Here is a 12728-nt window from a genome sequence, read left to right as displayed (position 1 = left end):
ACCAGGCTTGTAATTCTGTCAAAAAACGAGATCAGGTTAGTCTGACATGACTTATTTTTCAGAAATCCATGCTGACTATTGGTGATCCCAGTATTCCTTTCTAGGTGCTCACAGACTGTTTGCTTAATGATCTGCTCCAGAATCTTCCCTGGTATTGATGTCAGACTGACTGGGCGGTGTCAACTGCTGCTCCCCCTTATACAACAAAAGGGAGAGAACAGTAGGCAGAAGCATATGCCAGTATGCAATGTCATGGTTTGATGTCAACTTTTACTTGAAGAAAAAACAAAAAAGAGGGAGAAAAATTACTGCAACAACGTGAGTGAAAATAGCCGCTCACCAGTCCCATCGGTGGGCCAAGTTTGCAGCCCAGCATGTGCCCACCGCCTTCCTCCGGCAGCCCCACCGCTCCGCCGGCCACTGCTGCCCTGCTGCCAATGATTGCCTGGGTTTGAAGTAGCCTATCCGTGGCAGCCTGAGGGGCAGGGCAAAGGGTGAGCAGCCTTCACTTCAGTCCGCCCGTAAAGGGTAAGGAGGGGCCAGCGCAGAGGCCAGCAGAGCAGTTGGCCCCAGAGTGTCTTCAGCATAATTGTGATCAGTAAAGTATTTTTTGCATTTATGCCCATTTCCCCAAGAAGCTCAGGGTAATGCACATTATTAGTCTCTCCCCCATTTCTATTTTCACAAGTGGCCAGAGACCATCTTGTGATGGTCCTGACCTGAAGAATTTGGATGCCCGACCTGAAGAATTTGGAGCAAATGATTCAGCAGAGGAAACACAGCCCAGAATAACTAAGGAGATAGTACAAGAATACTTGGCTAGTTTAGATGTATTCAAGTCTCCAGGGCCAGATGAACTGCATCCAAGAGTATTAAAAGAACTGGCAGATGTGATCTCAGAACCACTGGAAGTCATCTTTGAGAATTCCTGGAGAACAGGCGAAGTCCCGGCAGACTGGAGGAGGGCAAATGTTGTCCCTATTTTCAAAAAGGGGGAAAGAGAGGACCCAAATAATCACCGCCCAGTCAGTCTGACATCAATACCAGGGAAGATTCTGGAGCAGATCATTAAGCAAACAGTCTGTGAGCACCTAGAAAGGAATACTGGGATCACCAATAGTCAGCATGGATTTCTGAAAAATAAGTCATGTCAGACTAACCTGATCTCGTTTTTTGACAGAATTACAAGCCTGGTAGATGAAGGGAACACAGTGGATGTAGCCTACCTTGATTTCAGCAAGGCATTTCACAAGGTGCCCCAAGATATTCTTGTAAAGAAGCTGGTAAAATGCGGACTTGACTATGCTACCACTCAGTGGATTTGTAACTGGCTGTCTGACCGAACCCAAAGGGTGCTCATCAATGGTTCTTCTTCATCCTGGAGAAGCGTGACTAGTGGGGTGCCACAGGGTTCTGTCTTGGGCCCCGTCTTATTCAACATCTTTATCAACGTCTTGGATGATGGACTCAAGGGCATCCTGATCAAATTTGCAGATGACACCAAACTGGGAGGGGTGGCTAACACCCCAGAGGACAGGACCAGACTTCAAAACGACCTTGACAGATTAGAGAACTGGGCCAAAACAAACAAGATGAATTTTAACAGGGAGAAATGTAAAGTATTGCACTTGGGCAAAAGAAATGAGAGGCACAAATACAAGATGGGTGACACCTGGCTTGAGAGCAGTACATGTGAAAAGGATCTAGGAGTCTTGGTTCACCACAAACTTGACATGAGCCAACAGTGTGACGCGGCAGCTAAAAAAGCCAATGCAATTCTGGGCTGCATCAATAGGAGTATAGCATCTAGATCAAGGAAAGTAATAGTGCCACTGTATTCTGCTCTGGTCAGACCTCACCTGGAGTACTGTGTCCAGTTCTGGGCACCACAGTTCAAGAAGGACACGGACAAACTGGAACGTGTCCAGAGGAGGGCAACCAAAATGGTCAAAGGCCTGGAAACGATGCCTTATGAGGAACGGCTAAGGGAGCTGGGCATGTTTAGCCTGGAGAAGAGGCGGTTAAGGGGTGATATGATAGCCATGTTCAAATATATTAAAGGATGTCACATAGAGGAGGGAGAAAGGTTGTTTTCTGCTGCTCCAGAGAAGCGGACACTGAGCAATGGTTCCAAACTACAAGAAAAAAGATTCCACCTAAACATTAGGAAGAACTTCCTGACAGTAAGAGCTGTTCGACAGTGGAATTTGCTGCCAAGGAGTGTGGTGGAGTCTCCTTCTCTGGAGGTCTTTAAGCAGAGGCTTGACAACCATATGTCAGGAGTGCTCTGATGGTGTTTCCTGCTTGGCAGGGGGTTGGACTCGATGGCCCTTGTGGTCTCTTCCAACTCTAGGATTCTATGATTCTATGATCTTGGCTGTGAGTCTGGGAAGAGCTGCTCCCTGCCTTGCAGGCCTTTTCCCACCTGGCCTGGGATGGCGGGGCCTGGACTGACTCCAGCTACAAAAGCTAAGGCTGCTGAACAGCCTGGGCTGGGGTATAGTTTAGTGCCCTGGGGTGGTAGTGACCTCGGGTGCACTTGGGAGTGTTGAATATAAATAAGGGGGTAGTGAAAGAATAAAGAAAGATGAGAAGAGAAGAAAATTTTGAAAAACCATTCATACATGTTTCATCTCTTCTGTAATGATGCTTTCTGCCAGGTTGGGCACCAATGCAGGATGGCGACAATGCCTCCCCTGGATCTGGCGGTTGTGCTGGAGGCGAGGGTTTTCCCTGGGCTTGGGTAAGCCCTTGTCAGCTTCACTTCCCAGGCCTGGGAAGTTGATCACAGCTTGCTTGCCTATTTGACCAATGGCAGGTGGGCTGCGGTGCTGCCCCCCCCCCGGGGTGGATTGGACTGCAAATAGCCAAATGTGGTGATTTAAGAATGCTGCAGACAAAACTAGAGCCAAATAATAAATACACTAATAAATTGATAGCTGCAGACCAGGTTCGCCCTTCTCATTAGGATTATTTTTAACATTAATCCTAATTTTTATTTTAATATTATCCTTCATTCTCTGTCACTATGGTTGATTTTAATAAATAATGTTGTAATTTCAAGCTTCAAGGTGTCTTATTTACTGTGTTGTAGTACGCAGGTAATAATGGAGACATGAAAGAACGCACATTTGTCACTGCATCTTTCAGTTTGTTCACTTACAGGAGGCAGATTTCTCAGGGGGCACTGAGCAATTTTTTCCTGAGGAGGGGGTGGTAGGCCAAATAAGTTTGGGAGCCTCAGGTTTAGGGGGTTCTATTGGGTAGAGGTTGTTGCTGTTAACATTCGGTAACTTCATTTTAGATTTTATGATTTGTGTGGAAATTGATCAGTTTGGTTGTATACTTTTGATGTTTATTGTTTATTGACTATTTTTGTTATGCTTGTATTTATATACATTTTTATGCTGTGGGCCGCCTTGAGCATGGTTTTAATTTGGGAAAACTGGTATGCAACTACAGGCAATCCCCAATTTGCGCTGGGGTTGCGTTCCAGGTCATCGTGTGCGTTGGCCAAGTGCCCCATTACGTCCTCTTCTGGGTCCGAAAATGGCCTGCAGATGTACACAGGCAAAATGGGTTGTCTGCAATACAGGGCTAATATTGACACACACTTTTACATATTACTAAATTTATAAAAAGGAAGCACTCTGAATATCTGAAATACACCATATAACTACTAAGTTTGCATGTTTTTTAAAAATGAATCCCAGCAGGAGCATCGGAGGGAGGGCTGGGGGAACCCTCTGAACCACCATTTTGATTTGATTTCTCTTTGAAGAAACTCTAGCCAGTCAGGAGTCTCTCAGAAATGCATTGAAAGTTGCACGACATTAGGGCTGGACACAAAGAGCCTCAAGTGGAGCAAACCAAAGCATGTTTGGTTGGCATGGGAGTTGGGGGGGAGCAGAATCTGGTTTTGCGGCTGGACTGTGAGGTTTTTATAGTCAGAGGAGGAAAGGAGACTCTTGGTGGCAAGCTGCCTCCATAAATGTTTCGCTGGCATCATAAAAGGGCAGGGAGGAATCTGGTGTCTTCCTGGCTTGGACTGCCCTGTTTTATTTATTTATTTTTGTTTCTTTGATTGATTGATTGATTGATTGATTTAACGTATATTAAATTTTGATATGGGCTTCTGCAAATTAATTAACTGCCATTAGGAATATTCACTATTTTTAAGGAAACAAAAAACTTAGCAGTAGTTTGAAGAGGACCATAAGTTAATTTTCTTTCTGAGTCCAGGACTGTGTATTTCATAAGGGGGCAGGAGAGTAGTTGATAACAGAGGGACCCTGGCACTGGTAACCTGAATAGCAGGGGTTGTGTGGGGTGGTTGCATACTTCCAGACGCAGCTTTGAGTAGGTAGATGCAGTTGATCAAAAGGTGAAGGAATTCAGAGTTAGGCAAATACCTTCTTTTATTAAAGTCAAGAAACTTAGACAACTTAAAGAATTCAGCATCACACTGTTACCACTGTTCTGTCTGCAAAAGCAAATCAGCTTGGCAAACAGAATGACCCCCCCTTTCCTGTGCTTTGGGGGTGTCTATGACCCCTTCATAGCTCACCTGGAGGGGTGCGGGGGGGGGAGCCTCCTTGTGCACACAGCAGTCCTTACTTCCTCCGAAGGGATTTGTTAGGTGAATCCTTCCCTTTGTGTGACGGTCTGGGTGCCTGCCCCAGTGGAGGACTGGGGGAACTTGCTTCCAAAGTATTTTGAAGTGATCATAAGGTGTGAAAAGTTTGGGTTTTTTAGATTCTGACTTCCTGTTTTTCCTCACCAGCCGTATCTTTTTCTCTGAGCAATAGGAGCTTAAAGTTTGGGGGGGGGGTGTGATAAAGTCTGGAGATCTTTAGCCAATGATTATTACCCATGGTTGCCAATCAAGGAGGTTCTTTTTGCATACCAGGGAATAAGCCAGGTGTAGCTGAAATATAAAGGAATATTACTGAATCAAGTATGTGCTGTTTTCTCCATAGGAGTGATACAGTTTCACACATGTAATAGTCAACTATACTGAGGAGTAAGCATCATTAAGCTGTGATTACTAACATAATCTTACTCCTTTTATTGAGCAGTAAGCCATACTGTGTTCATTTAAGTGGGTATAGAATTGAACCCTAGTCTTCCAGGCCCTAGCCCAACACTCAAATTATTACATTTCTACGAATATAGATGCTCATCTTAAATATTTTTACATTTAAAAATATATTATCAAGTTGCCCAAGTTATGTGTTTTCTTTTCTTTTTACTCTTAATTGGTGTCCTTTGCTTGGATTAGGGAGAGAAGCACTCTTGTGCCTTTAAGAGGTATGTGTCAGGCAAATATTATTGAGTACAAAAAAGTGCATTTGGGTGAGCTTGAACAGGACTATTTTGTTCCTTTTTAAGATAAACTTTCCTAGCACTGGTATTACTAACACAATCCTATTCAGTTTATTCAGAAGTAAGCGTTGTCTTCTGTGAGGCTTGTTCCTGAGAGTATGCACAGGGCTAAAGCCTTTTGTGGTGCCTAAAAAATGTTAGTTTTTTCACAACTCATTCACTGTTTGTGCGTGTGCATGTGGTTTTTTAAAAACAGAACTGAGAGAGCATTGGTGAACGGGCAGAGACCTGGGTTTCTATTCATTGCTGAGGAGGTATGACTTACCTCTGTGTACACTCATGACAGCAAGCACTGGACTAAAGCTCTGTTGGGGCTATGTATTAATAAAGTTGCAATTTTGAAGTGTCCACTGTTTCTGTGAAACAAAGGAAGTTAGAAAAAGAACCAGAACAAGTGGAGGCTACACAACTTTCATTCTACCAGAGAAGCAACTCTAAACCAAAGTAAGCCACATCTCAGCTGAGTTAGCTGCTATCTGTAAAAGTTTGATCTCCACAGTATGTTTTCAAAAAAGGAGATTGGAGAGGAAAACAAAAATTGCCAACACCCCAAGAGGTCTGGTGAACTTGCATGAATGTGCATGTAAAATTGTTTGCCTGTTCCCAAAGACCCTAGTTGATGTTATGGGGAATTCCAAGCAAATTTGCTCCCTGACCCCATGTCTCTTTATAAGCACAAGAAAAAGGTCGTAAACAACTCATTCAGACTTTAAGTTATTTTTGCACAATGCAGTCTCAGCAAAGCTTCTGGGTTCAAACATGGTAAACAAGGACAGAATGGAATGGAGAAATCCTGTACAACCTCAAATTACAGCCTGGTTAACCAACACTCTCATGGGCAAGATCATTACTGCCATTTCCTTCCAACGTTATCCAAAATTAACTCAAGAGAGAGAGGGAGATGATGTTACTGATGGACATAACAAAAATGACATACAGATTTCAATGGTTTCAATTTTAGGAAGCATAATGAGGAATTAGCAAAGCTAAAGCACAGAAGGTCACATCCAAGCTAGAAGATGGGTTGTCAGTACAGGGTACAGGGTTGGCAACCTATGCGTTTTCATAGTTGAAGTATATTTTGCTCCACGACCAAGCTATTTTCTGGGTAATCTGCACAATAAAGTCACTACCTAGTCATAAATGCTCCACAACAGGCATGGAAAATATGCATATTGATATGACTGAGGCACTGCATACAAATTTTTGAAGAAATCTCTCTGAATTTCACAGGGTTTCTTTCCTCTCTATGAGTAAAACTTAAGCCAAACCTATCTCAGCTTAACGAAAATTCTATCTGGTAACCATGTGGGTCAGAACTGGTTCCACATCCAATCCATTGGCTACCTCTACTTTAGAAAGTTAAAAGGATCAAGCTATTCCTGAGGTTGCTGGGAAATCACCCACCACACAGAGAAAGTCGGCAAATTGATGACTGACTCCGGAATCTTCATTCAGTTTTGGTTTGAATTCTTTTTTTACACTGGATGGGGGACTTGAACATTTTACTTTACCAAAATGTTTAATGCACAAAAATCAATGAATGATAAAAATCAAACCAATAATTTAAACTCTTATTTAAAACAGCAGGTAGTACTAGGGAAGAATAAAAAGCCTGCAAGAGAAAAAGGCAGAAGTTGCTATAAGCAAATACTTAGTATTACACAATATTTTTTTGAAAGGCACAAGTAATATTTGCTGTGAGCTTGTGCTGTTCTTATTTGGTGTAATCTACCCTTGTTCCTTTCCTTCAGTTATTGTGACGTCTTGGATGTGTTAGTATAATGTTTGCTCCCATGTTTGTGCATTCCTTGGCATCAAAAACTGTTCTAGCAGTTGATAATGTTTCTTCTGTTTTGGATGTTATTGCGTCTTCTGGCTTAATCCCCCAGTAGAAATTACTGAAACCCAAGCCCCTCGTTTTGGAAGTTCTTTTATTCCTTTTGACAAAACACTGAGATTCTTAGGTTAGAGAACTCAGCATATTTAAATACTTTAAGGAAAACAACTGTTTTAATCATCACAAGAACATGAAGAATTAACATTTTAAAACATAGTAATCCAATGTTAAATTGACTATATTAGCCTCTGTCCATCTCCAATTGATTTTAATGTACAGTATATATATTTTTAGTGGCAACAAAATGTAGTACATTATATCTGGATTTCAACTTTTTATAACGTAAAATGCAGTTAACACAAATATGGTAACTACTATTATAAACAGCAGATAGCTTAACAGTCCCCCATTCTCTTTCTCTTGTCATTAAGCAACTTCAGTCTAACCCAGCCTTTCTCAACCTCAGGTTCCCCAGGTGTTCTTGAGCTACAGTTCACATCATCCCTGACCACTGTCCCTGCTGCCTAAGAGAGATGCAGTCCAACAACACCTGGGGACCCACGGTGGAGAAAGGCTGGTCTAGCCCATGGGTGGGGAACCTCAGTCTGACTCCAGGCCTTTCTCTAGCCTTTTAACTCACCCCGGGCCATAACCCTCGCATGCTCCTCAGGGCCTTCTGCCTGGCTGGAATGTGTCAGTCCACATACATCAAGGTGGGGGTGACTGATGTGTGTGCCCACATTTGTACAGAAACCTCTGACTGGGTTGTTGCCTACACGTGAGAGTTGGTCTGCCCACTTTTTCCTCTGTCCGTGCCCACCATTGCCATGAGCCCCATGGAAGATGCCCTCTGCCTGAAAAAACAAACAAACCCCACCTTGGCCATGACTCAACAGCCACATGCCCTCCTCGTTCAGCGGTTCCTTCCAGGTGAAGAAATTAATTTGCACTTAGATGTTTGCTACTTAGAAGAGTTTTCCTATTCACGTCAATTAATGGGCGACTCCACAGGAGCAAAAGGATGCCTGTGCCAAAGGACATACACACCCCAGCACCTCCGTGTCTACAAAGGGCTCTGCACTGTGGGTACAATTTTAAAAGTTGTAGGAATATTAGCATAGTAGGATGGATATGTTGTGCCTTCATCCTGCTGATTATAATATAATCATATAATCAGCTTGATGAAAGCACAAAATATTCTCATTATATTTGCCATTTACTTAATGTGATGCTTCAATACGAAAAGACAATCTGAAATAAGACTAAAAACCTGGAGCCTCTTAACACAGTAGAATCAAATATGGCTTGAGTTTTAATTTACTAATACCCACACATTTTGCCTGTAGTACACAATTAATGACAATTGAAGACTAATCATTAAATTGTAATTCTACTAGTAGATGCCTGCCAAAATTGTACTGCAAAACAAGAGGGAGAGAATCAGAAAAGTCACTTGAACTTCTTTATTTGGTTTCATCACTCAGTGTACATTTCATCCCACAAGAGAAATAGTAGTGGGGGGAGGGTTTTTTAAAATCATCAAACCAGCACAAGGGAAGAGTTAAAGTACAACTTCCAAGCTGCTGCAGTCCCAAATGGAGCACCCCCAGTTGCTTTTAAACTTATTTTAAAAACAGCATGAAATCGAGTCACAGATATTTTGCTGCTATGCCTTGTGTCCTTGATTGGTTACTGCAGCCATGGAGCCAAATATTTAGCTCACAGAATCATAGAACTGTATAGTTGGAAGGGACCCCAGGGTCATCTTGTCTACCCCCTGCAATGCAGGACTCTCAGCTAAAGAATCCATGACATACAACCTCTGCTCAAAAACTTCCAGTAAAGGTTTTTAAGGTCCACCACCTTCTGAGGGAGTCTGTTCCACTGTCAAACAGCTCCTGCTGTCAGAAAGGTCTTCCTGATGTTCAGATGGAATCTTCTTTCTTGTAACATTTGACGTGTATTACTGGCAAGCCAGGTGTCCTTCATATCAAGAAGCCAAGAACAAACCTTGGCTTCCCAGCTGTGATTTGTTTGGAGAAACAAGCCCCGAGTGCTGGTTCAGACATGACGCTAGCTAAGCCAGCCGCTCTGTGGTTTGGCCCCTCTTCAACTGAGAGAGAATGGAAGTAGCAGCCTTTGACCTGCATTCACCGGCTTGAAGCTTGTGCACAATATGGTTAATCAAACCCTACTTTTATGTCCAAACCTGGCCTGTAAGTAATTAAGTAATGGGGTGGCTAGCAGGTCTGGCAAGTAACAGGCCTAAAATAAGCTAATGGTCAATCGTATGTGAACAAGATCAAAATTAGTTCTATACAGAACAATATTGCTTCCTAATGATGCAAAGATGGAGGAAGGTTTCAGTGAAATCAATATACCTCAAATAAATGCATTTTAGAAGTAGCCTGTAAATTACGTGGTGCAGTTTTTTTTAAGTTCCTGAAGGATTCTAGATAAGTTCTTGTGGCAACCTATTATAGAGCAGAAGCCAAAGGAAACAATTTTAATATTTATGTCCACAGTCTATTCCTGACATGTAATTATTATTTGCTAATAGTATATTTTTTTCAAGAAAAATGCACACAAATAAACCTACTGGAAGAATTCCACCAGCTCCAGTGAAGTCAACAGAAGAGTTGGTGAAATGTATCTCAGAATCAAAGTCTACTTGTTTGGATTGCTTTTAAAAGTAGAAACAGCACTAGGTCCAAAACAGTATGAAGATGTCTAGGTCTTCACTTACATAGCCAATAATAACTTCTGCACTGACAGGAATTGTGTGTATATTGGCGGGGAGGGGAGTTAAGAAAGTGCTTAATCAGGAAGTCAGCAATTATATAAAAATAAAAGCGTCTCTGCTACTTGCCCAAAGAATCAGTTTGGCCTACAACAGCTCACTAGACTCATGTCCTTTCTTTGATTTCCAAGCCCAAGTAATGTTCTGTTATATTTCCTCCCAGTCTGAATATCAAAATATGAATTATTCAATTTAGATAAACGCTTTTAGGGAAACAAACTTTAAAAAGTCCAAGAATTGCCAAGGGAAAGGAAACCTAAGATAAAAAATGTATTTGAAATGAAATATAATTGTATCATTTCCTAGCAAGGCGTCAGAGCCTCACTTAAGTCATAGAAACTTTATGAGTGAATCCTAGAGTTTCCCACTGACATATTTTGCTGGGGCATATTTTTTCCAGCATGGCACTGATTAAGTGCTACTATGCCAATGGTGTTTGGGTTTCCCATATAATTGGATATTTATGTGCAGGCTACTGAATACCTGAGGCAACGGGTGTTTGGATCACAGTCCTTGACATACAGGTCAGTCACAAAGTTTTTTTTTTTAAAAAATGGAACTTCTAAATTATGGAACCCCATTATGAGATTTTCTCTGTGCTACTACTATACATGACGTGCTTTTGATGCACTTTGAAACTCTCTGATTTAGTATTTTAGAAATTGTCATGCAGAGACGCCCTCTACCAAACAGCCAAGAATAAGCCAGTGTGCAAGCATTCTAAGGCACAAAGAGGATCCTCTTTCGTGTGATTTTTGGAAATAATTCCACAACTGCTTTGGTACTGCATGGCAATTGCCACTGCACACAGGCTGGTGTAAACCCACAGTTGCAGCAAGTAGTAATAGCTGTACGTGCCAGGTGTTCAAGGCTGGTATAACTTCTGTCTACTGGGATAGGAAACATTAACTTCTCAAGACTAAGAAATATGTAACAAGGAATAAAGATATGGATGGCAATACAATCCCACCACCCAAAAAAGAAGACCCACTGGACAAGAGCCAGGTACACTTCACTTCTAAAGGCTTCTAAGTAATTAGTCAGGGAGGGAGGGAGGAATCACCCAGTCCCTCTTCTGGACAATACCAATGGCCTTTGCCCCCACAGAAACCAAACTATTGCCGAGAGAGCAGCAGCAACCTATTTTTCCAAAGCTTGATAACTAGCAGCAGTGGTTTAAATTCACCATCTTCTGCTTTCTAGCACTAAAAAGGCAGAAAGCTAAGAGCAGCCAGAACATTGCACCCTGCTCTTCCTTGCAAAAGTAAATCCAAAATGGCTATCTATACCAAAAAAGGTGTTTTGAATAACTACAGACTCAGTCACGCCCAGACACATTTGGGCGATATCTCCAGGTGCCTGTTCTCAGCCCCTAAATATGACAATGTGTCAGTTGGCATTATATCTATTTATAACGACACCACTTTCAAACCTAATTTAGTTCTGAGGCTAACATACATTAGCAGTCCAAGTGGTCCAAACTGTGTTTACATGAGTAATTCTGACATAACCGAACTTTTTACTGAAAAAGAATAAGCTTTGAATGGTTATAATTATTGTCTGCTTCTCTTTGAAGACAGATGCTGTTCTTTAGAGTGACAAGAAGACATTTGTCCCAGCTTTAAAAGTGTGTACAATTCTTTTCCAGCAGATGGGTGTAAAAATTCTTTACCTCATTGCTATACAAAATCAAGCACCATAACTGGTGTACAGCACTCCCAAGAGCAGCAAATTATGTAGGTGCATGGCCAATTACTATCACTAAAGAGTTAGGGGGGTACATTCATAATAAAACTAAACAAATGCAATACAAAAATGGACCTGCCCTGCTCTCCATCTGCAGTTCTGAGAGAAGAGTAAAATCTTAAGTCTTATGCTGAACATTCTCTTTTAACTCCTTGATAAATCAGAAATAATGATCCATAGAGAAAGAACTCATTAGCTTGAGTTCTCTCCACTTTCTGCAGACCAATACATCTTGGATTTATATAAAAGAAAACATGGCATGTGCTGGCAGGTCAGCCTCCCTGATTAATAGGTTGCCTTCCACCAAATCAAGATTTGTAGCCTGGCCCATTGTAGAAGGCAACTAATCAAGCTTTAAGTATGGAACCCTCCCAATTATGGAATTTTAAAAATATGAAGCCAACAACTTTATGAAAATCTAGGTATTCCGAGATAAAACAACAACAGTGTTCCAGTCTTGTCACAAATTAGAACTGCATCACTATGTCATTTTACAGTAAATTTCTGTTCTTTGTAAGAAATTATTCTTATTGTCAAGAGCAAAGACTAATCAGTTCCAAATGGTCCACATGTTAATTCTGTCACAAACAGCATTATTTTATCGCAACATACCACTGTGCATCATGAAAAAGCAACTCTAAAATATAATACATTTTTAAAAGAAAGGAAAGTTATTTAACGAACAGAAAATATTCCTTCCAATCCTAGGATCAAGCACCCTATAATATACAGTGAAAAATATATAGCATACCCTATATTTCCTATATGTAAGTTTATTTTAGCTACATGTGATTTCAAATCCAACAACAAGAGTGCCGGCTAAGTTATTTAATAAATCTTAAAAACCATTTCCAAACTTAATTAATTAATGAGCAAAATTAATTAATGAGCATATATGGGACAAATCTGCCCTGCCCTCTATTAATTCTGCTTCCTAGTTATGTGGAATTGTGAATG

At 41.3% G+C, this 12728-nt stretch overlaps 2 protein-coding genes across 14 annotated transcripts in view; one reads left to right on the top strand and one right to left on the bottom strand.

The window, feature by feature from the left end:
* The window catches only part of RUNX2 (RUNX family transcription factor 2), a gene marked incomplete at its 5' end in the record, with an annotated part of 233279 nt that overhangs the window by 25137 nt on the left and 195414 nt on the right, over nucleotides 1-12728 (top strand). The gene's annotated exons all lie outside the window — the stretch shown is intronic.
* The window catches only part of SUPT3H (SPT3 homolog, SAGA and STAGA complex component), a gene marked incomplete at its 5' end in the record, with an annotated part of 237683 nt that overhangs the window by 198986 nt on the left and 25969 nt on the right, over nucleotides 1-12728 (bottom strand). The gene's annotated exons all lie outside the window — the stretch shown is intronic.

Source organism: Podarcis erhardii (genome assembly GCF_964252035.2).
Source record: "Podarcis erhardii genome assembly, chromosome: 3".
NCBI classification, from domain to species: Eukaryota; Metazoa; Chordata; class Lepidosauria; order Squamata; family Lacertidae; genus Podarcis; species Podarcis erhardii.
The sequence above is the reverse complement of the archived record's forward strand: the minus strand, read 5'-3'. Positions and strand labels throughout refer to the sequence as shown.